At 57.7% G+C, this 22,182-nt stretch overlaps 1 protein-coding gene across 1 annotated transcript in view; it reads left to right on the top strand.

Moving 5' to 3' along the window:
- The window catches only part of SORCS2 (sortilin related VPS10 domain containing receptor 2), a 377,827-nt gene that overhangs the window by 149,092 nt on the left and 206,553 nt on the right, over positions 1–22,182 (top strand). The window lies entirely within an intron of this gene.

Consider the following 22,182-nt stretch of genomic DNA (forward strand, 5'->3'; position numbering starts at 1 on the left):
CATCCACCCATCCAGCCATCCATCCATCCATCCATCCACCCATCCACCCATCCATCCACCCATCCACCCATCCACCATACACCCATCCATCCATCCACCCACCCATCCGTCCATCCATCCACCCACCCATCCGTCCATCCATCCACCCACTTATTCACCCATCCACCCACCCACCCATCCATCCATCCACCCATCCATCCATCCACCCATCCACCCACTCACTCATCCATCCTCCATCCATCCATGCACTGTCCATCCATCCATCATGGAGAGTGGGGGATTGGAATCTCCAGCTGTAGTTGTTGTACTGTCTTCTCCTTTTGGTCCTGCCAGTTTTGCTTTATGTATTTTGGGGCTATGTTGTTAGGTGCATGTGCATTTGTACTTGTTACATCTTCCTGAAGTATTGACGTCAATGTCCTTTCTCCTGGGAGGTCTTCTCAGATTTCAGATGGCACTGGTTTTCCCTGCCATAAGTTCCAATAACAGCTTGTATTTTCCCCATCATGACATTCATCAAACTGTATTATAATTGCTTGGAAGTCCATTCACGGTGCACTTCCCATGTGCCACGCCTCGGGCCAGCTGTCAGGGCTGTGTTGGCAAAGAAGGATTAAAAGCACTCACTAGGTGCCAGCCATTCTGCTGGGCCTTCTATACACCTGTTTGAGCCTCACAGTGATCCAGTGGGTCGGGCTCCCCACAGCCCTTTGCAGATGAGGGACTCCAGGCTTATGGAGATTCCGCAGTTTGCCCGAGGTCACCCAGCACTTAGGTGCAGAGTTGGAAAACTCACCTGAGTGGTTGCAAATGCCACACTCATTTCCACTCCTCTGAGGAAAACCAGTCCTATGGGTTTGTGAGGACGCTTTCCTCTCATATCCAAGCACCATGCGTTTAAACCACGGCATCTAAAGAGAGATAAAAAATTATGTAGTAACTACATTTTAAGGCAAATTAACCTTGATAGGATCGTTAATGTCATGTATTAGAGTATTTTCCCTTAGTAATGCATTAAAGCTGTCAAACCTGATATGATCATGCAATTAATAAGATTATGCACGATGTAAATTCCAATTCATTACTGCAGCGTCTGTGCTAATGGATTTGCTGGTAGCACCCGCAGATCGTGCTCATTCAAAAGGACCGTTTTTTTGTGTGTGTGTGAATCACATGAAGTGAATAGGCAGAAACAACAACAGTTTTGACGAACTAAAGTGAGGATGATTCCTGCAATTGTCTAATCCTTTGCTAAGATGAGCCATAAAGGTGGAGTCAGCTGAGTGAGTCCTTGTGTAAGGCCAAGGAGCCCGAGGAGCTGACGGGGGACCAGCCGCTGTGTGGGTGCCTTCTGGTCACCCTTTTGGAATTCACTCACCTTTAGCCGCGTGTCTGTCGGGCACCTCCTTCTTATAAGCTGCCGGCTTTCTCACAGGAATTATGACATTGGAGTTCGTTCAGAGGAAGCATATCACGTAAGGAGGTTCCGTGATCTTCAGGAATAATGAGGAGAACTCACGTGTCCTGAGCTCGCACGCTGTCAGGCACCGTTCATTATCAGATGCTGGTCATGCTTTCACGTGTCCAGCTGTCCCTCTAGCCGGGTGCGTCGTCACCCTCCACCTTACAGATGATGGCACCGAAGTTCCCAGATGCTAAATAACCGGACCAAGGCCACGTGGCGGCTGGGGTCAGATTCGCGCCCCGCGTTTCTAGGGAAGCGGCCGTCGTCGTGGGAGAGGCCTCCCACCGTGGTGGCACATTGGGAGCATGACGCCTTGGCTATAGACAGGTGATGTGGAGACACTGCCCCCGATGTATATGACGTTTATCAATCACGGTGAAGGGGGAACTCAGTTTTACGGGACAGCGGCCGTTGTGCCGGTTACGAGGCCCGGCGCCCGGAGCGCGTTAGCGTGCGGGACCCTCACGCTGGGCTCCGGGCGGGGCCGCAGCTGAGCGGGCCCCCTGCGGTGTGTCGGCATCTCTGGTTCAAACTTCTGGCGTGGGGACCTTTGCAGACCTGGCTTCTCCCTGGCTTCTCCGTGTGCGTGTGGCAGCCACGTCCCTTTCTCTGATGTCTTGGTGGCAGCAGCTCCCTCAGCCCTCTCTCCCGGCTCCATTTTGAAGACTCTGCCTTGAAGAGTTTGACCGTCTGTGGACCACCGGGCAGGCCCTGGCGGGTTTGGTGGAGTGTTGGATGCCTAGGGGTTTCGGCCCTCGGTGTAGGCCACAGGCCCTGGTCCCTGCCAGGCAGCTCATACCTGTAGGGCGGCCTGGCTGGGGCTGGATTCCGGCAGCCAGCTGAGTGCCAGCACGGCCCTTGGCTCTGTGACGGCCGAGGCTGTTGGCAGGGCTGTTTTAGAGGAGCGTGCTGGCTGCTGGGTGGACCCAGGGGGCTGTCAGGCCAGGACTTGGAGGCCAGGACACCGGGAGGCAGGCGGGGTGGGGCCTGCACCTGCCGTGGCCCGCCCAGCAGGAGGTCTGGGCAACAGATGTTCACCCCGTCCCCCCTGCCTTTCTGATGAAATGCTATTGGCCACAATCGCTTCTTTAATGGGCTCTGAATAATTCACTGCTATTAATTGCTACTGTAACCACTAATCTCTCTATTAGAGGCTGGCTCACTTCGGAGCATGCCCCAGGGGTCTGCTCCCTTTGCCTTTGTTAGCTTCTGGGTCTTGCACCCCTCCAAGCACTGCAGCCCATGAGGCGCATCTTCCCCGAGTGTTGTCTGGGTTGGGCGGGGAGCGGGGTGTCTGGGGCTGGCGTTTACACATCAAAGTGCCAGCACCGTCTCCCTGTGCCACGGTTACGTGTTCCCTGCCGCCTCGGGTCAGACTGGCAGCAAGGGCGGGTGAGCCCTGACCATGTCCCCTGCCCCACCCTTGTGCCTAGCGCACGCTCCTCCCTCCCGTCCTCAGCCCCTTACAGCCCCTTGCTCATTGGCTGGGGAGCCACCAGCCCTCTGCTACCTGAGTCACCGTCACTCACATGTAACTGTGAGCACGGGGTGCATACATGCAGTTCCCCGACAGACCTTCATAGCGGCGGCCTGCTCGGGCTGCGACCTGGTAATCAGCCAGGTGGTGTGGGCGAGCGGCTCGGCCGTCACGTGACTGCAGGCTGCTCCCTTCCTCCCCGCCCTCGTCCCCAGCAGTCCCCACCTCACGCGCGCACGGCTGGCACCCCCCTCGCTGCTTCCCTCCCGTCTGTCTGTCTCGCATCGCGTTCTCCAGCTCTGCTTCCCTTTGTCGCCTGCTCTCCATCTCTCCTTCCTCTCGTTTCTCTCTTTCTTTCTGTCTTTGCTGCATCTGTGTCTGTCTGGTTAATTGAGTTCTGGACAGCAGTTCTCTGGGCCCGGCCCTTGCTGAGTGAGCTTCTCTGGGGCGGCCGCAGAGGAAGGGGCGGCTCATGCCTCTCTGAAATGTCACAGAGGCTCCTGTCCTCCCTTCAGTGCACCTTCTCCTCTCCTCTCTCATCCACCCACTCACCTGTCTACTCGTCCACCAGTCCATCCATCCATCCATCCACCCATCTATCCATCCATCCATCCATCCATCCATCCGTCCATCCATCCACCCATCCATCCATCCACCCTTCCACCCATCCTTCCATCCATCCATCCACCCACCTACCCACCCACCCACTCATCCATCCATCCATCCATCTATCCATCCGTCCATCCATCCATCCAACCATTTGTCTGTCCATCTTTCCATCTCTCTGTCCGTCCACCCATCCATCCACCCAACATTTCTCGAGCTCGCTCTGTGCTAAGAGCTAGGGATACGGTGATAGACAAGTCAGGTGGAGTTAGCAGCTTCTTTTTCTTGGCTCCCTCGACCATCCCATGAGTTCGTGTCTCACAGTGCTCATCGCTCTAAATTGCGAAGTATTTCGTGCGGCTGTCTCCTCACTGCCTTGTAAGCGCTTCCGGAGCATGGGCCAGGTCTGAGTTATGTCCTCACCCCCAGCACCAAGCACAGAGGTACCTGGCATATCACACGCTTTTAGTCAATTCCAGTCTGAATGAATGAATGAAGCAATGATCTGGTCTGGCAGTTTTGTTTTACAAATGAGGACATGAGCTTAGGATGTGATAGGCCTTAGCTGTGGCCTCAGAGCAGGTTTGGGGTGGGGCCAGGGCTCACCCCAGACTCCCGAATCCTATTCTGGTACTTTCCCCGCATCCTGCTGTCCCTTACATGGGGCGCGCGCGCACGTGTCTGTGTGTGTGTGCGGTGAGGGGGGTCTCTGCTTGGGCTTAGTTTCTGGGAGAAAGCCGTGGGCTGAGCTCCCAGTAAGCACCTGGTGGGCTCCGGCAGCTGAGCAGGAAGGCGGCCCTCGTGCGTATGCCTGGTGCCTGGTCCAGGGCTGCACAAGTGTTAGTCTGGGGTGGGTGAGAGCCTTGGCGACGTCAGGGCCTTTGTCCTGGGGCGAGCACGTGCTGATCGTCGTGCAGGGGGCGGGACCGTGTATCCACGGTCCCCAGAGGCTTCTGTCACTGGGGCAGAGACAGGCTGCAATCCCACGTGACATCTTTTTGTAGTAGCAGACAGGCTCCAGATGGCGAGGTCTCATGTCTCAGCTGTGGTCTGGCGCTGAGCTCCCCGATTCTGAACTTCCAGCACTGCTCCTGGAGCCTGGAGTGGGGTGTGTGGGGCGGAGTCACCCCGAGAGGTGAGAGCCAAGAGCAGTGTACCACAGCCAGCAAGGTTGTGTTGGAGCAGCTGGGCGGGGCCTAAGGTGATTGCCGGCTAGGACAGCAGGTACCCAGGTGCTAGAACTCAAGGGGGCTGGCGGGACTTTTCATGGGACCCGGAGGGGATTCCTCCACCGCCAGTCTGGGCTCCGGGGGACCCCAGGTCAGCAGTTAGGAAGGCCTGGTACCTGTGCTGGGCCATGGGCTGCATCCAACAGGCGGTTTGGGGAGGAAGCTCGGCCTGGTATGCAGGTCCCGTGCTCAAGGTGGCAGGGGTCCGGGATGGGCACACAGTGGGGTCGGCCATATCGCCCGGCAGACCTCGTTCCATAACTGGAGGGTTCAGGAGCAGAAGGCACGCAGTGAGCAAGCACCCTCAATTCATTTTCGGGGTCCCTGCCCTGGCTGGCAGCCTCACCTCGGTCGTGACAGTGACAGACGGCCCAGACAGCCCCGGGAGGGCAGCCCGCAGAGCTCTTCCCTGGGGCTGCGACCGTCAGGGACCACGGGGCTGGCTGGGTGGGGTGAGGGGACGAATCGGGCCTGGCGTTGCCTCTGCTTTGGGCGCTTTCGGTCCTGTGCTGTCATCGCTACAGAACTTCGTAGTGAATTTTTCCTTAGTGCGGAGGCCCAGCGGCTGACGAGGGTCTCCTCGGGGAAACCTAGTGATTTCACCCGATCAATATTTATGTAGAGCCTGGAGAAGCCCATCACAGCGGCCTGGGAAGCAGCCCCCACACCCCCAAACCCCTTGCTGACGGCCCCAGCAGTGCCCACAGCTCTTACCTGTAACCCGCCCCCTCTCCATCCACTGCTGGAACCTCCCGCTTTGCGTGGCCACATCTTTATTTTCCTGGTGAAAATGCTATTCTAGGCACTGGCTTTGTGCCTTGTGACTAGGGTGAGTCAAGGCCCCTTTGTTTTATCCTCAGCACTGGCCCCGCCATGGCATGGCAGTGACCTTCGGAGGACCTCGCAGCCCTTCCGGGTCCACAGTCCCTCAGGCACCAGGGGGCACTGCCCGCCTGCCGCCTGCCCCAGGCTGCTGTGGGCGGCTGGCCGGGCAGCGGGGAGGGGAGAGCCCAGCTGCCTGGGGGAGGGGAAGTGGCCAGAGGGCACTGTCCCCTCGCCTGGTGGGCAGATGTGGGACATCTGTCTCTCCCACGATGAAGCGAGACCTAATGTTTCACGTAACCTCCGCAGAGGCCTCCGAGGGCCCTGTCACGAACCGGGGCAGGGAGTCACGGGCACCCATTCCCTAGGGAGCGTGCGAATGTGGTGTGAAAGCGAGTGAGCGGGTGGGTGAGCGAGTGGGTGAAGGACCTCGGGAGCCCGGGGTCCTCGCTGGGCCACACAGCTCGGGGCCCCACAGCTCGGGGCAGAAATCTGAACCCCAGAGGAGGCAGGAACCCAGCCACCGAATTCCCCTTTCGACATGATAAGGGAGGTTTATGATGATGATATTCGGTGCATCTTAGAGTTTATAAAATATGATGCGGCTTTTTTCAGCGTTTTGTTTATTCCAATCTCAGCTTTTGTTTCCAAACAATATCAAGGGATAGAAAACCACAAACATACACAAGAAATCCCTGCGTTTTATTGACAGCACTCGAGCTGTTCTGGCCACTGGACCAGCGATGTTTTAGTTTGTTTGCAGGATCCTGGCATTGTGAAAGGAACCTCGGGCTCGTTTGAAAGAACCCGAGCTGGGCCTCCAGGAGCTTCTTCATTCCACCCATCCCCCCAAGTCTGACTTAACGCCGTCACGCCCCTCTGGGTTCACAGTGTCCCCAGGCCTCCCCACATTTGTCTGGCTCAGGACAATCTGAGAACATCTTTGGATGAATAACCACTACATAATCTGTACCAGTCAGGGGAGGCTCACTGTGTAACAAAGATCTCCCCAAAGTGAATGGCTTAACACTTAGATGCTTATTGTGTTTGTTCATGCAGCAACCGAGCTGGGCAATCCGAGCGGTGTGGGTCTCCTGCAGGCAGTGACACAGGGACCCAGGCTCTTGTCCCTCGCGGCTCTACCATCTCCTTAGCCTCGTTGTCCCTCCCTCCCCTGGTGTGCACAGGGCGAGGAGGTTTGTAACAGCGGGCGAATGGACGGCAGCTGCGGACCTCAGGGGCCGCCCTCAGAGCTCATGGCACCTTGGCTCAGTGTTGACGATCGAACTCCAAAGCCCGCGAAAATCACCTCTCTGTCCTTCGGTCCCAAGTTCTAGGAAGCGGGTGACACTGGGGCGCAGCGGGGGCTGGTGCTGGCCCGAATCCTGTCCCCACGTTTGCCCGGGCCTGGCCGGAGCAGTTGCTCTGCCAGTGGCCACACCTCTGCCCCCTGCCCGGTGACCGTGGGAGCGCGTCTGTGCCCTGCGCTTGGATGTCTCCAGACGTGTGTTTCTGTCTACCTGCCTCTGCCTCTGGGATTTGGGAAGGCGGCAGCTCACATCTACCTTAAGGGCTCAGCCTTTGCTTTTCGTTTGAAAAATCTGCTTAAAAAATATAAAACAAGACCATGTAGACATGCCTATTGGTTCCTAATCCTAGAGGTGAAATATTTGGAGTGTATAATGAGGGGCGAGCAGGTGGCAGGCTCACATATCGCGAAAGTTTGTCTAAAACTTCAGCTGATAGTAACGTTCGCTGAGTCCCCGAGTTAGTTATCAGGGGCTGGGACAGTTGGCTAATGAACCAATTTAAGGAGGTGCTGATTACACACTTCAAGTGTTAATAATCGCTAATCTTCAACAGTGCTAATTGGGCGATAATTTTGTCCTTTCAAGGTGACAGCGTTTCGGGGGGCTTTGAGTGAGATTGTGAGAGATGATATGTGGTCTGTTGGGGGAAAGAGAAACAGACATCCTGGTTTGGTTTGGAATGAGCGGTTTGCTTTGGCACGATGCCAGCAGTCCGGCTGCTCAGCTCCAGGCCTGGGGTGGGGTGGGGGAGGGGCTCCGGCTGCAGCCCCAGACCCCACTGGGCGCTCTCCTGGCCTGCTCCACCCTCCCGGGAGGGCGGGCCTCCTGTGTACAGCGCTTCAGATGAAGACTGACGGGGGGTGGGGGGGATAGGGTCCCTCAGATTAGGGACAACTTAAAGGGGGGCCCCTGGGATCCCATTTTCTTTCATGCAAGCTTCCTATTGAAAACACTTGTGCACCCTGGTGCCCAGGGGCAGAGCGAGCAGGCCGGTGTCCTGAGCAGGTCGCCAGGTCCCGCCAACTGGGAGCCCGTTCTCTTAGGAAAGGTCCCATTTCCGGTCTGTGGGGAGGGCGGGGTGACAGTGTGGTGACGGGCCAGGCGTGTAACCTCACCTGGTTATGAGGTCGGACAGCCGTGGCGCTGTGGCGTGCCGGACACGCGGTTTATATTTTCTGTAACCCCGGCCACAGTACCCAGCCGACGGGGCGTTAGGGCCACTAACCGCGCCTTACGGATCGGACGTCGAGGCTCAGGGAGGTTGCTCTGCCCAGGGTCGCGGTCCCCAGGGCTGGCGCTTCCGTCTCCCGGTGATGATTGTCCCCGCTCCACAGAGGCCACCCCCCGTACGCCCCCCGGGCTCCCCTCACCCCACTTCGCGATCTCTACTCTCAATTCAGTTTCCAACTGTGCGCTTTTAAGTGTTCCATCTTTAAGCCGGTTGCGTTGACTCATCCTGTAAGAGGCGCCTGTGTTCCTCAGGTCACAGACGTTGGGTGGTCTGACCACCCGCTGAGCGCAGGGACAAGCTCGAAGATAGCGAAATTCGTGTTTCTGTAGAGGAATTGTTTGGGATCCATCCCTGGGCAGGAGAAAAGGTGATTTAGTTTTCTGTATGTTATGAGTTGACTCTGTTTTTAATAACTTCGTCGACGTCTTTTGGGTCCTCACCCATCTTCTCTTCGCTCATCAAGAGCCGAGGGCGGGAAGTGCGAGGCCCACGGCCGAGGCGTCTCTGCGTGTCCTCGCTTGCTGTTCTCCTGGCTTCTCTCGTAGCTTCTGTTTAACGCGTGTTGACGCCGTGTTGTTCGGTGACAGAGTAGTCATGGCTGTCGTGCCTTCCCTGTGAGTCGCACCGTTAGCAGCATGCGATACATTTACCGGGCGCCGACTGCGTGCCAGCCACGCGCACTGACGCTGGTTTTCTGGATGTGGGAGTAGCAGGAAAAGACACGAAGGTACACAGAATGAAATAAAGGGGCACGTCTGTGTTTCGGAACCATTGTCACAGCCCTACGAGGCGGGTGGCATCAGGTGTAGGGAGATTCAGAGGGGCAGTGGCTTTGCCACGCTCGGGAGCCAGGAAGTGGCCGTGTTGACCCAAGGGATTGGAGGGTCTTTGATGTAGGTAGGACCTTGCAGGTTTGGGACTGGTGTGTCCCTTACGAGCGAGGCCCTGGCCAGAGCGGGGGTTGGCCTTGTGCTCTGAAAGCCTCCTCGTCATCCCCAGAGGGTGACCACATCGTTAAGCCAGGACGCTCTGTGGCCAGTCCGTGCAGGACGTCAAGGCCTCCTCCGAGGGCCTGACGGGGCGTGCGTCCCAGGCCTCTCCCCTTGGCTGGTTGGCGGCTGCCTCGTGTCTGTCCCTGCTCTGCACACCGTCTTCCCTGTGTGTGACCCTTTCTCTCCGTGTGGCATATGTTTTTATAAGGACACCGGTCAGGTCGGATTGGGGCCAGCCTGCTCCAGTGTGACCTTGTCTTAACTAATTATATCTACGACAACCTATTTTCAAATAAGGTCACATTCGGAGGTCCTGGGGACAGGACATCGACATGTGAATTTGGGGGGCGGACACAATCCAACTTATGATAGTTACCAAGCTTTAAGAGGTAGGGGCTATTGCTTCAGAATCTGGACTTTAGAGTTCTCTTGAAAAACTGGAAGGTCTCCCCCACCCCGCCACGTCGCGCATCATCTCAGACCCGTCACTGAGCCTGTCCTCGTCACCTTGCCCAAGGTGACTTCCCGCCTCCATGCATCACTTTTTGTGACTTTTGGGGCACTGGTTGAAGGCACAGTTCTGGGGGCTGACAGATCTGGATTTGAATTCCAATTGACCCATGTCACAGTCGGACGACCTCAAGCACGTCGACCTCCTGGCACCCCCTCGCCGCATGGATTAAGTTCATATAATCTCCACTCACGGGGTTGTGTACAGATCCTGGTACGTGCTCAGTGGGCCATCCTTATTCATCAGTAATGATAATGGTGCGTCCATTCCCTGGGTGGGTCAAGTTCAAACTCGAGACACCTCCCTTTTGGAAATCCAACTGGCAAAGCCTCTCCAGCAAGATCTTTTATGCAACAATTGCTAGCACTCACAGATGCCAGGCTCCGCAATGCTGGGTAATTTATTTTTAGGAAAAAGCACTCAGGCAATGTGCTCAGGGATGCTGCCGTTGGCTTAATTGGCTTTGGGTAAGCAGGGGCCATGGCAGGATCTAAAAATACCCAGGCTGAGTTCCCGGCCTGTGCCCCGCCATCGGAGGTACCGACTGCATTTCCAAAACCCATCCTGAGGATTCTGACAGCTGGCAGGAAAGTCTGTCTTCGGCCTTTGCTGGTGGCTACTGAACATCGTCCTATGAAAACGAATTTATTTTTCCACTGAATGGATTCCATTTGATGGCTGTGGGCACTAACGTAGCGGGGATTAAAATCAGGTCAATTGGACGGAGGAAAAATAGTGCTTTCACCGGAAGATGACCGACAGCCACCGAGGGGCCAGCCTCGCCCGGGGGCAGCTCTTCTGAGGTCAAGATGGTGTCCCCAAGTGACTCCTGCTGCAGGAGGTGATGGAGGGACAGGCCAGGAGGCCAGCCTGGGGGCAGAAGAGGGTCTGCGATTGTGCACATCACTGGGAAAGGAACCAGCACCACTAACAAGAGAAACAGCGATGGTAGCTATCACTTTAAGAGCTCACTGCGTTACGGCCAGCATATTAAAACACAGGCATCGTTTTAAATAATCCTCACAGTGTTCTGTTATTTTAACTAATGCCCCATGACATGGATGATTATCTTCCTAATATTCCGACCATCGATCGAATATTAAATGCCATTGATCTGCCTGCTGTTTGCCCGACAGGGTGCAAGGCATTTTTTTCCTGCATTAGCTCACGAAGTCTTCATACTTTTATTATATTATTGATGCATAACATTATTTCTATGCTACAGAAAAGGAAGTTGAGGCTCAAACAGGTGAGGTGACATGGCCCAAATGTCACCACAGGATAGTGGCAGGGGAAGGGTTCCAGCCCCGCCCCGCCATTAAGCCCCGCCCTTTCCTGCGTGGTCCTGTGCCGCCCCCTCCCCGCATGAGGCCCCTTCCAGCCCGGGGGCTTCTCTCCGTCCGAGCTCCAGCAGGGCGAGGAGTCCAGCAGAGCCTTTTCCCCAGGACAGCTGCCCGTGGCCACCCCACCCCCACTCCTGTCATCCGGCCCCTCACCACCCTAGCATCCTCCCCGGACACCTGTGGAGGGCTGACCCATCCCCGAAGCACCCTGCTGTGGTCTGCCATTCCGTCCCTTGTTCTGGTGTCGCCAAGCCTTCCTGAGGCCACAGGGCCTGTGATCAGGCTGTCTGATGGGCCACTCCGACTGCCGCAAGGCCATGCAGTCCCACCCTGGTCTGTGGCTGTCACCAGGTTGACATTACCTTCAAGGCTCAGCTGTGGCTGCAACCTGCCTGGATGGCTGGGGCTCCCGGGGGAGCACGTGGCACGTTCGCCCCTTCCTTCCTCTCGTCTGATGGTCACGGGGCCGTCCACGTCCCCTCGAGGCCCGACTGACAGCCCTGTGGCCAGTGGGCGCAGCGTCTCACATCCTGGGGGCCTGTGTCCCCAGCCACTGCAGCCACAGTGCACAAGGATGGGGTCTGGCCCCCCAAAGGGGTCTGTAGACAGGCGGGCGTCAGGAGTGGGGGCAGACACGCCCCTCTGAAACTTAACGGTGAGGTAAAAACAGCGAGAAGAGAGATTAGAAATCTTTGAGGGTCTCCAAGGTGCCAGGTTCTGTACCAGGTGATGTTGTTATCTCCATTTTAAGGTGAGGAATTTGGGGCTTGGAGAAGTTAAGTGGTTTGCCCAAGGTCACCCACCTCATAGGTGATAAATGGATGAAGGGGCCAGGGAGCGAGGCTGCAGAGCGGGGGTTTGGGCTCAGGCGCCTCTGGCTTCAGAGCCCCTGGCTGCCGAGTCACGGGACACACGCCGTGTTTGTTTTGGGTCTTGGCTCTGGCCACGTGGGCGCGGATCCGCGGTGAACACTGAGCTCCGTCTTGCCCGTCTCTGGTGTATCTTTCTCCATCCTTCCTCTAAGGCAGCACTTGGCTTCACAGACGTTTGGGGGACACTCGTGTCGTGCAAGGTGCTGCGAGCTAGACCGAGGGCGGCGAGGCGGAGACAGCGGCACCGAGTGGTCCCAAGGCAGGCCGCGCGGGCTCTGCGGGCGAGCTCTGCGGGACATCGGCGTCTCTGCTTCCGCTGATGCTCGTGACCGTTCAGCCCGCGGTCCCCAGAGCACCCAGTCTGTTCTTGGCGAACCGTGTTGGTGCTTCCTGATGGTCTCTTTTTGAGAGTTTACAGGTGTGCGTTTCAGACTGATTCCATGGTTTTGCTGGGGATTGATGCTAAGCTTGCTAGACCATTTCTTCTGAATTCAGACGTATCTTCTTTTTTTAAAGATGGGACCATGTACTTGTTCCTGGGCTTTTGGTAGCCCCCCCAGCCTCACCAGGAGCATGTGATGTGGCCCAAAGGGTCAGCCAGACGCAGTGGGAGACCCAGATCGGCCCCTGGTAGTTTGGTTTTGCGCTGCAGGGCCCAGGGCTCAGTGTCCCCGTCTGTGAAGTGGGTACAACAGCGCCTGCCTCAGAGGGTGGTGTGAGCATGCAGGGGGGAACGTGGGGGACTGGGGACAAGAGGCCTCCTCCGCGTTCATTCTCCCCCACCGGCCCCCCGATGTGGGCTCATCGTGGCTTCTCCACGCTATCTCAGCCCGTCGGGCGAGTCCCTGTCCCCGGAGGCCGAAGGTCCCCCCCGGTCACGACTTCCTGCTTTTCCCGCCCCGTCCAGCTGCAGGACCGGTGCCAGACTAACAAGTCGGGGCACCAGGGGGTCGTGCTGGCTCCCTATACGCCTCCCGTCCCTTCTTTGTACATTGTTTCTTCTCAGGGCTCTTACGTGCCCTCTGCTTTGGAGACGAGTACAGACCCCGGGCCCTGGCATCTGTCTCCCTGTCCCCGTGGCCCCCTGCCCACGGCCCCGGGCCCCAGCCTCTGTTTCCTGTCCCCCTTCCCATGGTCCCGGGCCCCGGCCTCTCCTGTCCCCCTCCCCGTGGCCCGGGCCCTGGCCTGTCCCTTGTCCCCTGTCCCCTGTCCCCGTCCCCTGGCCCCGGCCCGGGGCTCTGTGCCCGTCTCTCCTCGCCTCGCAGCTCTGGGCTCGCGGTCGGCTCCGTCGCAGCCCTGTGGGTCTACGAAACCTCCGAGCGTTTTCACCGTCAGCCTCTGCAAGGTGGCCCGCCCTCCCCATCTGCCCACATACTCCCCGTCAGTACCTTCATTATTTTAGTGAACAAAGACACAATTTGGAGGTAACTTCATTATGCCTAATTGTACTGCCTCAATGCCAAGCAGATTTTAAAAACGATGATCGCTTATGACTTCGCTCATGGCGACGCTGTCGACACGGTGCCTCTGGAAGCGAGCCCGTGTCTCCAGTGCTGCTCCCCCTTGGTGTCACCCTGCCGGGGAGCAGAAGCAGGCGGTGGCGTCTGATGTGGTGTTCGCGGTCGTCCTTTGAAAGCGAACGCCCACAGCCGTCGCCCAGATTAGCAGCGCCTCCCGGGAGCGCGGCCTGCGGCTGGCCCCCCGGTGCCGCCTCGCGTTCGGCCCTGACACGGCTGGACGATGTCACGGCAGCGTCACCCCCTCTGTTATTACAGTCCTGGGGAGGCAGGGATTATGAATAACGTTATTTATAAAGGGAAAGATAGAACCTGCTTGCCTGACTCCAACACAATAGGAGACAGACGCATGTGGAGAGAGGGGGTGTTGGGGCGTCAGGGGTGGGGGGCCCCGTTGCTGGCAGCCGTAAGGCTTTTATTACACTGACCTTCACACACGGCTAAGGAAGGAGAGAGGAACAGACCAAGCTGCAGGTTGAATGCCAATGACGAGATCTTGCTGTAATGGTCAGGCCGACATGACTCCAGGGCCCTAAGCGCCCAGAGGCCCCCTGAGGGCAGTCCCAAGGGGCAGGCACGGAGCAGGCCAGGGGGCCGGGCCCCGCCCCGGAAGGGCCGTGCTCACGTCTTCCCGGTGCCAATGTGGTCTGTGGCACCAGCTGACCCCTCTCACTCGTCTGAGGGCTGTGGGCGTTGGGCTAAGAGGGCTCTGAACTTGGATACCGGAAGTCTGGGTCTGGGTCCTGGCCCTGGGGACCGCTCTGTCACCGCGGGCCAGCGAGACAGAGCATGGAAGCGCGGAGGACACAGCCTGTGGAGAGGTGGGGGCTCAGCGGATGAGGTGGCAAGATGTCGTTTGAGGTGGAACAAACTCATGTTAGCAGTGGGTGTCTCACGCACCCTGGCCAGCCTGAGGTCAGCCGAGTCCATCTGGGGGCATCTTTCTTTCCTTGTGGAAATTTTTGAGTTGTCTTTGACAAGGAAATGCACCTGTCTTCATGGTGACATTCTGTTCTTGTTTCTCTCAATGTGATAAAAACAACGTGGCTGACGTTTTCTCTCTGGGCTGAATCCAGAGCCCCTGGCAATCACGGCTTGTCAACAAGGCACGCTGTCAGGTGGCGGCCGGCCACTGCTGCGTGGGGGCGGCCTCTGCGCTGTCTGCACTGATGAGAGTAAATGACATGCAGACCCTTTGACGAGGGCTCCCCAGGAGAGAGCCGGTCACCTTCTTCACAGAGTATCAAATAAATTCACAGCCAGCCCCCGTCTGCCTTACTTGGCAGGAACCACAGAGGCCACTGCCAGGGCTGAGCCGTCCCCGCCCCCACCATCAGACCAAACAATGCCCAGCGGAACCAGCCCAGCTGGCACTGTGGTTTGTCATCTACAGGTACGAGAAGCGAGCTCTCCCTCGTGGTGTTTGTCACAGCAACACCCATCAGCACCGGCACACAAGCCTGTGGGCTGGGTGACGCTCCGCCTGGCAGCCTGCGCCTCGTCCTCCTCCTGGGGCGCCTCTGTCCTTCTGTGGGTGGGGAGGGGAGGGCAGGAGCTTCCTCTCCTCCCTCTGCCCCTCCCCCACCCCGTCTCCGGGACACCTTCTGTGGCCCTCGCCAGCACCTCCACAGTGCTCGTCCTGGTCGGCGGGCTGTGAGCTCAGCCGTCTGTGCTTGCTCTCCACCTCCCCTGAGATGCCCGTTTTGAGCTGTCTGTTTTGTCCTCTGCCGTGTCCCCAGCATAGAGCGGGGCTCGGGGCAAGCCCTCGGGATGCGGTGGTTGGACGAAGGCGTTCGTTCCTTCTTTCGTTCATCTGTTCTCTCAAACCCGCATCGAGCTCCCGCTGCAGAGGCGCCACGTCGGGCGGCCACCGAGTCGAGCCCTCAAACCACTTTTATAGCTGAGGAAACCGCAGCTCAGGTCTTTGGGCGACAAGGGGCGGAGCTGGCTCCGGTCCGTGGGCCAGTTAATGGCAGAGTCTGGCCTGGCTGGAGGGAAGCAGTCTTACAGAGGTGGATGTAATTTGTGCGTCAATGTTCCCAAGCCAGCTGCCCCAGAAGTAGGTGGCAGTCCTTATTCCTAGCAGCAGTGGGTGTTTGAAGCACCCCAGGGTCTCCATGGAGTGTGAGCTCCCCCAAGTGACATGGACCGAGCAGTGACACTACCACCTCAGGCTGCATTAACAGAAGTATAGGGTCTATGGCAAGGGAGGTGATAGTCTGTTGTACTTTGCAATGACCTGACCACACCTTAAATACTATTTAGATGAGGTCACCCTTTAGAGAAGTGGTGACAATCTTTAGTGTGTCCAGAACACAGCGACCAAAATGGAGAACCCACAGATTCACACACTGAGCTGTGAAGCAGAGCCCTGGACGCCGACAGCCCGGGCTCGAGTTTCTGCTCTGCCACTTGCTAGCTCTGTGACCTTGGACAAGTTCCTTGACCTCCCTGAGCCTCAAGTCCCTCATCTATCACATGGGAGTGGTCCTACGCTGCAGAGTCGTTGGGAGGATTAAATAATAACCTCTGCTGAGCTGGCTAACAGTGACAGTGGACAGGGTGCAGTAGGAAACGTGGGTGCTGGGCACGTCTTCAGAGAGCACCCCGACTACCCCTCTCGCTCTGGGGACTGATTGACAGGCTGAGTGTCTGCAGACCACTGGCAGGCCCTGAGGTCGCACCTGCTCAGGACTCAGCAGCGGCTATGACACTCACCAGGAAACCGCTTGTCACGGGGCCGTGGAGCGCACACTGAGTCCGCGCACTTTATTATTAAATAAATTTGGGGTGAGCAGGAAAACAAAGAGACGACTTAAAAAAAAAATTCTCTAAGCATAATGAAGGCTTTGGCAGAAGCCCAAAACCTGACCCCCGAGCTTAGCTCTGGAGCACAAGCTAGGGACAGACGCCCCCTCTGCCACCTTCCCGTGCCACCCCAGCTGCGTGTCAGCTGGGTTTCCAGCTTTGCCTCTGAATGGCTGAGCTTCCTGTGGCCCCGAATCCTCAGCTGCGGGGGGTCGGAGAGTGGCCGAAATACTGCAGAGTCTTCTTCCTACAAAGGGCTCTGCCAGCCCCAGGCACCTTGTCCCCTGCTCACATGTCAGGAGAGGGGACCCTTCCCTAAAGCAGGGGCCTGCCCCCCGGGGAAATCTCAGGCTCACCCTCAGGCTCAGTCCTGCTTGCCCGCTTGGTGCACCCCTAGAAGGGCTGCCCCTTTGATTTTAGTGACGAACCAAGTCATGTCCCGCACGTGGTTTAAAAAAGGTCACTCTTGGTCCCAGAAGCAGCTTTTAGGGAAGAAATTGGCCAAGAGCAAGTACATCCCTTCTCTGAGCCGTGGTTTCTGCATCCGTGGAGCTGGGACAATAGCGATGGTGACCACGGTGGCGCTGGGTACCGTGTGGGCGGGTCCTCGGCACCCCGTTAGCCCCGCTCACTGCTGCCCAGGGCATTTGGGCTGCACCCTCCTTTCAGATCGCCCCCCCGGGAAGGGCCTGGGGACACTGCCTGGAGAGGGCACAAGCCCAGCTCGAGGTCACCAGCTTTTAATGCCTGAGCTGGGCCGTGAGTCCCTGGCCTCCCACTGTCCAGAAGGGCCGGGCACCCTGGGGATTCCGCAGACTTTTTCCTTCTGTTCTGCTGTGGGGCCTGGGCACAGGGCCCGAGCGCTGGGCCCCGGGACTCCTGCTCTGTGCGAGCGGTCGGCGCTGTCCGGCAGCGGGCGGGGAGCCGCGTCCGAGGACAGACCCGTCCATCTGGAATCCCGCGCCTCAGGTCCCGATAATTAGTTGTAACGAGGCTGAGAATAGAATTAACAACTCGAGTAAAACTATTTAAAATGAGGGTCCGTGGCAGCTGGGCTGACTAATTATTTTTTATTGAAAAATTACACATCAACGATATCAAAGCTTTTCCAAAAAGAGATCGGTTCGCCCATCCTCCCCACGTGGCCCTCTTCCTCTCCCCGTGCCGGCCCGTGTGCAGGTGCAGGCCGTGTGGCAGGCGGCCAGCTCTTGCCCGTCCAGTTTCCACTGCCCCGATCGCTGTCCTCGAGCCCCACCCCACGTGCCACTTCCTGGGGGAAGCGACTGCGTTTCGTCTGCCGGCCCCTCAGGCTGAGCCCTGGTGATTTCTGTTTTGATCGCTGTTCTACGTGGCGAGCCCACGCCTGTCGCTGCCGCGGCTCACCATCCTGTGCTTCGTGCTTCCTTTCTCGTCCGCCTGCCTGGCGCCGTCCCCACCTCACGTTGTCCCCTAGGGAGCTGCCAGTGCTGCTTCCGGCCTCTCCCGAGGTGCCTCGGCCTGCAGGGGCCTGCGCTGGGCCTTGTGGCATAGGCTGCCACCCTCTCCCTCTCTCTCCCCCTGTTCCAAGGGCTCCTGAAGGCCGGGGACAGGTTGTTCTGGCGCCAGGTGGGAGCCGGTGTTTGTTGAGAGTTTGCGGAGGGCTCCACGCACAGAGCCGGGCATGTGCGGCTGTCTGTCCAAGGTCCACAGTGTCCCCATGGACCCTTCTGCTACATTTCTGAGGAGGTTTGTGGGGGTCGTGGCCAAGTGTGTACCCACTGCAGACTCTGAGGACACAGCTCCCCCTTCCTCCACTGATCCTGGGTTTGGAGAAGCCGCCTGTCCCCACTGTGGTGGGTAGATGTTGCCCAGCGTCTGAGGCCACCAGGGCCCTGTCCCGGCAGGCTGCCTGTGCCCGGCGTGGGGGGCTGGTCACTCACTATGTCTAGCCTGGAGCACACCTGAAGTGGCTGCTCTCAGCCCCCTGGAGAAACTCCCGACACTTCCCTGGTTTCCATGGCGATGTCCGTTCCTTTCCGACCGCTCCTCAGAGGGATCGTAAGCTCCTTGCTGGATACTTGGGCCTCGCGCTCCGCCTCGGTCCTTCTCCAAGTTCTGGCGTCTTGGTCGGGCGCCGTTCGTTACCCGATGGGAAAAAGGTAAACTGAGTCGGAGCCTGGTTATTTCCTCCTCCCTGGGGTCCAAGACGGCTGTGCTCACAGAGCGGCCCCCACACTGCCGGGCCAGCGGAAGTCCCCGGGGGCTGGTGGTCTAATGACCGCGGGTGAACTGAGCTGCCAGGGTCGTCGCCTACACCGAGCCCGGGAGACGCGGGATGCGGGACGTGGGGCGAGTCCTGTCAGCTCGCCGTGGGTCCCGGTCCCGGCCTAGTCCTCGTCACTCAGCAGCCGCACTAACAAACCATGGCCGTGTCTGGGCCTCAGGTTCCTCGTCTTTAGAATAAAGGCTACTCTGCAGGGCCGTGGGGAGCACCGGGGACGGTGCCGGGGGGGCCCAGCACAGCGGGAGCCGTGACACGTGTGTGCTGCTCATGTGACTCGTCACCCAGTTTTTCCAACCTTCGCGTCCCCTCCCCCGAGCCGTGGGTCCTGCCTGCCCGCCCCCTCGTGGCACCGGGCGTCAGCTTGGACATCCTGGCCGCTCCCGTGGCGCGTGGCGAGATCTCGTGATTTAACGTGCGTTTCCCTGACGACTAATGCTGTTCGGCATCTTGTCCTGGGCTGATCCGCCATGCGTATCTTTCCTTTGGAAGAGTGAATGTTCCAGCTTTGGGCCATTTGATTGCATTGTTTGTCTTTGTAATATAGAATCGTTTGAGCCCTTTATGAGTTCTGGATTCTACTGTTCCGTCACATGTGTGTTTGGCAAACATTTTCTCCCGGGCTGTGTTTTATTTTGTCTAAGAGTCTCTGACCAGCCCCCAGTCACAAAGATTCGCTTCCCTGTTTTAGATGTTTTAGAGCTTTAGGTCTAAGATCCATTTGGAGCTGATTTTGTCTGTGGCAGAGCTATAGCTTGGAATGTAGAGAAGCAGATGGATTAGCCCAGCCCCAGAACTGGGGACAGTGATCGGGTTAGCCGCTCTCGTGGTGCGTGGCGAGATCTTGTGATTTAATGTGCGACCTTCTGCCAAGGGACTGATTCCAGTGGACGCGAGAGGTTCACAAAGCCACACGGCCATGGTCTCAGCTGGATCTTGACAGACACTGATCACTTCAGCTTCCCATCTGGAAGCCGAGAGCACATTGTGGTGCGTGTTGAAATAGTTCTGCCAAATTTGCCTCATCATTAACTTTCAATCACTGTTAATTTTAGACAGGACTCTTAATTCAGGGTTTTTGTCTTTGTCAAGTTGATGGAGATGACTGTTTTTAGCCCTGAAGTGATGGCGGCAGGGTGCTCCTCCACCCAGGACGGTAGTGTGCCCTCTGTCACCGCCGGTAATGAAACGCCAAGCTAGTGATTTAGCTAAATCGGCTCGGGAGGTTTTACATGTGGAGCCTGATCTGACAGTTCTGGTTTATGGCAGGTCGTTCTCGTGAAGGGAGCATTCTATCTGCTACACTTAGGGCGCAATTCAGCCATATGTTTGGGTCCCAACAGGATTGTTTCCATCTTCGTCCTTCACAGGAAGATAGTGACTGCCCCCGGGGAGAGCTCCGAAACTAGATTTCAGAAACGAAGATCTCCTTGTGCGTGTGTCTAGGAACCTACCCTTTCCACCGTTTCCTTCTGTCTGAACAAGTTACCAGTACACCCCAGTTTTCATGATGTAGGCTGTATTTCTTGTCCCTTTGCTTTTAGCTAGAATTCCTTAGACTAACCTGAAATAATTAACCTGAACAAGCCAGGGTCGTGCTTATTCATCTGAAAATGAAACCAATTTGATCGATGGACGTTACCTGAGCGAAACTTCCTGTTGTAATACACGTCATCGCTTCTCTCCTGGCTGATGTTTATGTTAGAGGGTTCCATTCAGATAAGTTAAAGCACTTTGTGGGGTGCCTTCCCTTTCCCTTCCCCACCAAGGCCCGTGTGCCAGGCCTTGCCCACGGCGTCCCCAAGCGGCTACCAGTGTCTTCCGCTCCCCACAGGCCCACTCGCCACACGAAGGGTCACTGGCAGCTGAGAGCTAACCCTGGTCTGCCCCACCCAAGCTCGGGCCCATTCCGTGGGGGTCTCAGAGGGAAGGTCACTTTCCTCTTCTTGCCCCCTTATCCACATGGACACAGATTAATTCTTGGCGTTTTTAAGGGACCTTAGTTGGGACAGGCTGCAAAGGAGCCTCTTGTCCGCTCCTCGTTTCTCCAGCGGCATCGATCTGGTGCAATCAGTGTGCCCGTCGCACACCTTGAAACAGGAGTGTGTGGTTTTCGTGGAATTCCGTGGCCTCCCGACCCCGTCCTGGGAGGGGGCCGAGGATGCCGCATGAGAACGCGCCGGCTCGCCCTGCGGACTTGCTTTGAAAATCCGATTCTTTCAGGAAGCTCCTTCGTGCTGCGGTTCGCGCCCTCGCTGATTGGTTTGCAGAGGGTTGGGCGGGAGCTGGGCGCCCGAGCCGTGGTGGGGGACGGGAGGTCACGCTTGCTGCTGGGTGACTGTGGGGCGGTCGTGGGGAGCAGACGCGGCCTGTGTGGCCCCCCAGGCAGATCTGGACAATGGGTAGAAACTCAGGGGAAAAGGTTCAGCTAAACAGGAGGTGGGGCTTTGGGAGGTGGGAGCGCCCACCACATGAGCTATGCAAGTTCAAGGCCACTTGGCTGAGGTGCCGCAATTGTAGTGACAGTGTGGATGGGGCTTCACACTCCACAGACCAGAATGACAGGTACTGGTCTCCCCACCTGGCGTCCTTCTCACCACAGACAGACAGACAGTATTCACGTCCCGTTTTGCAGGTGGGTCGGCCAGGGCTCGGAGACATGGCGCACTGGCAAGGCTGCCTAGCTGGAATGGCGCAGAACCCTCCAGACCCTGGGAGGTTTTTTTTTTTTTTTTCCTGGCCTCTTTCTAAGCAGAGGCAAAGGATTCTCTAGAAATCTGTCGCCTTGTGTGTAGGGTTCAGGCCGAGACCTCGCTTAGGAAACACGGTGGAGACAGCTGCAGAAACCCGCCTTTTAGAAATTGCCAAATGTTATTTTAAAAATTCTTTTCTTAAAATTCTTCATCTTAGACGTTTGAAGCCCGACCGCGATGAGCTGCCTCTTGGGGCTCCGGCCCCCTCCCCCGCATCTGCGGCTACATTCTGCCTTCTGGCCACCCAGAGCCCGGCTGGGGACAGGATGAGCCACAGGCCCCCTCAGATTTCCCAGTCACAGCCACTTCTAGAAGTGGTGTGAACACCCAGAGTGCCCGCAAGCGGCTCCTGCACACGTCACCAGAAGAGTCCCCTTGGGCGTGGGCCGCTCGTGTTGTCGGGAAGCCCAGATGCGGGCCCACGAGGCCGCAGCCACTGTTCTCAAGGGCACCCCCAACGCTGGCCTGGGACTTGAGGCTCCACCTGGGCCTCCAGGCAGGCCCGCCGTGCACGGGACAGCTGCAGCCTGCGCCCCGGAGTCTGGCCTTCTGGGTGTCACGGGAATAGCACCCGCAGAGGGCGGGTTTCCGCTCTCAGCCTCGTTTCAAACAGACGCCTAAGCTGCCGACAGCTCTCTACGATTTCGCCGATGTTTCCTGTCACGCTGGGGTCCCTGCTTCCATCCCCTCCCCAACACACGCTGACAAGGAGGGGAGCAGCTTGCGCCAGGGCGGCCACGCTGCTGACAGCCCTCGACTCCTTCTGGTGAAGCGGGGCAGACCCTGGGCCCCGGGCATGTCCTGCCAAACGCACAGGAGCGAGCTGGCTCCGTTTCGCGGGTCTGGCGGTTCCCATCTCTCCGGCTTCTGCGGAGGTGACGCGTGCTTTGCCATTTATGGAAATGGTGTGAAAGTTTCCTGTTTGAGGAAAGGAGGCGGGTTGATTCAAAGCTCGTAAGGATGTGTGCTCCTGCTGGCGCCTGGTG

This window comes from Pteropus alecto, unplaced genomic scaffold, assembly GCF_000325575.1.
Source record: "Pteropus alecto unplaced genomic scaffold, ASM32557v1 scaffold5, whole genome shotgun sequence".
NCBI lineage: Eukaryota > Metazoa > Chordata > Mammalia > Chiroptera > Pteropodidae > Pteropus > Pteropus alecto.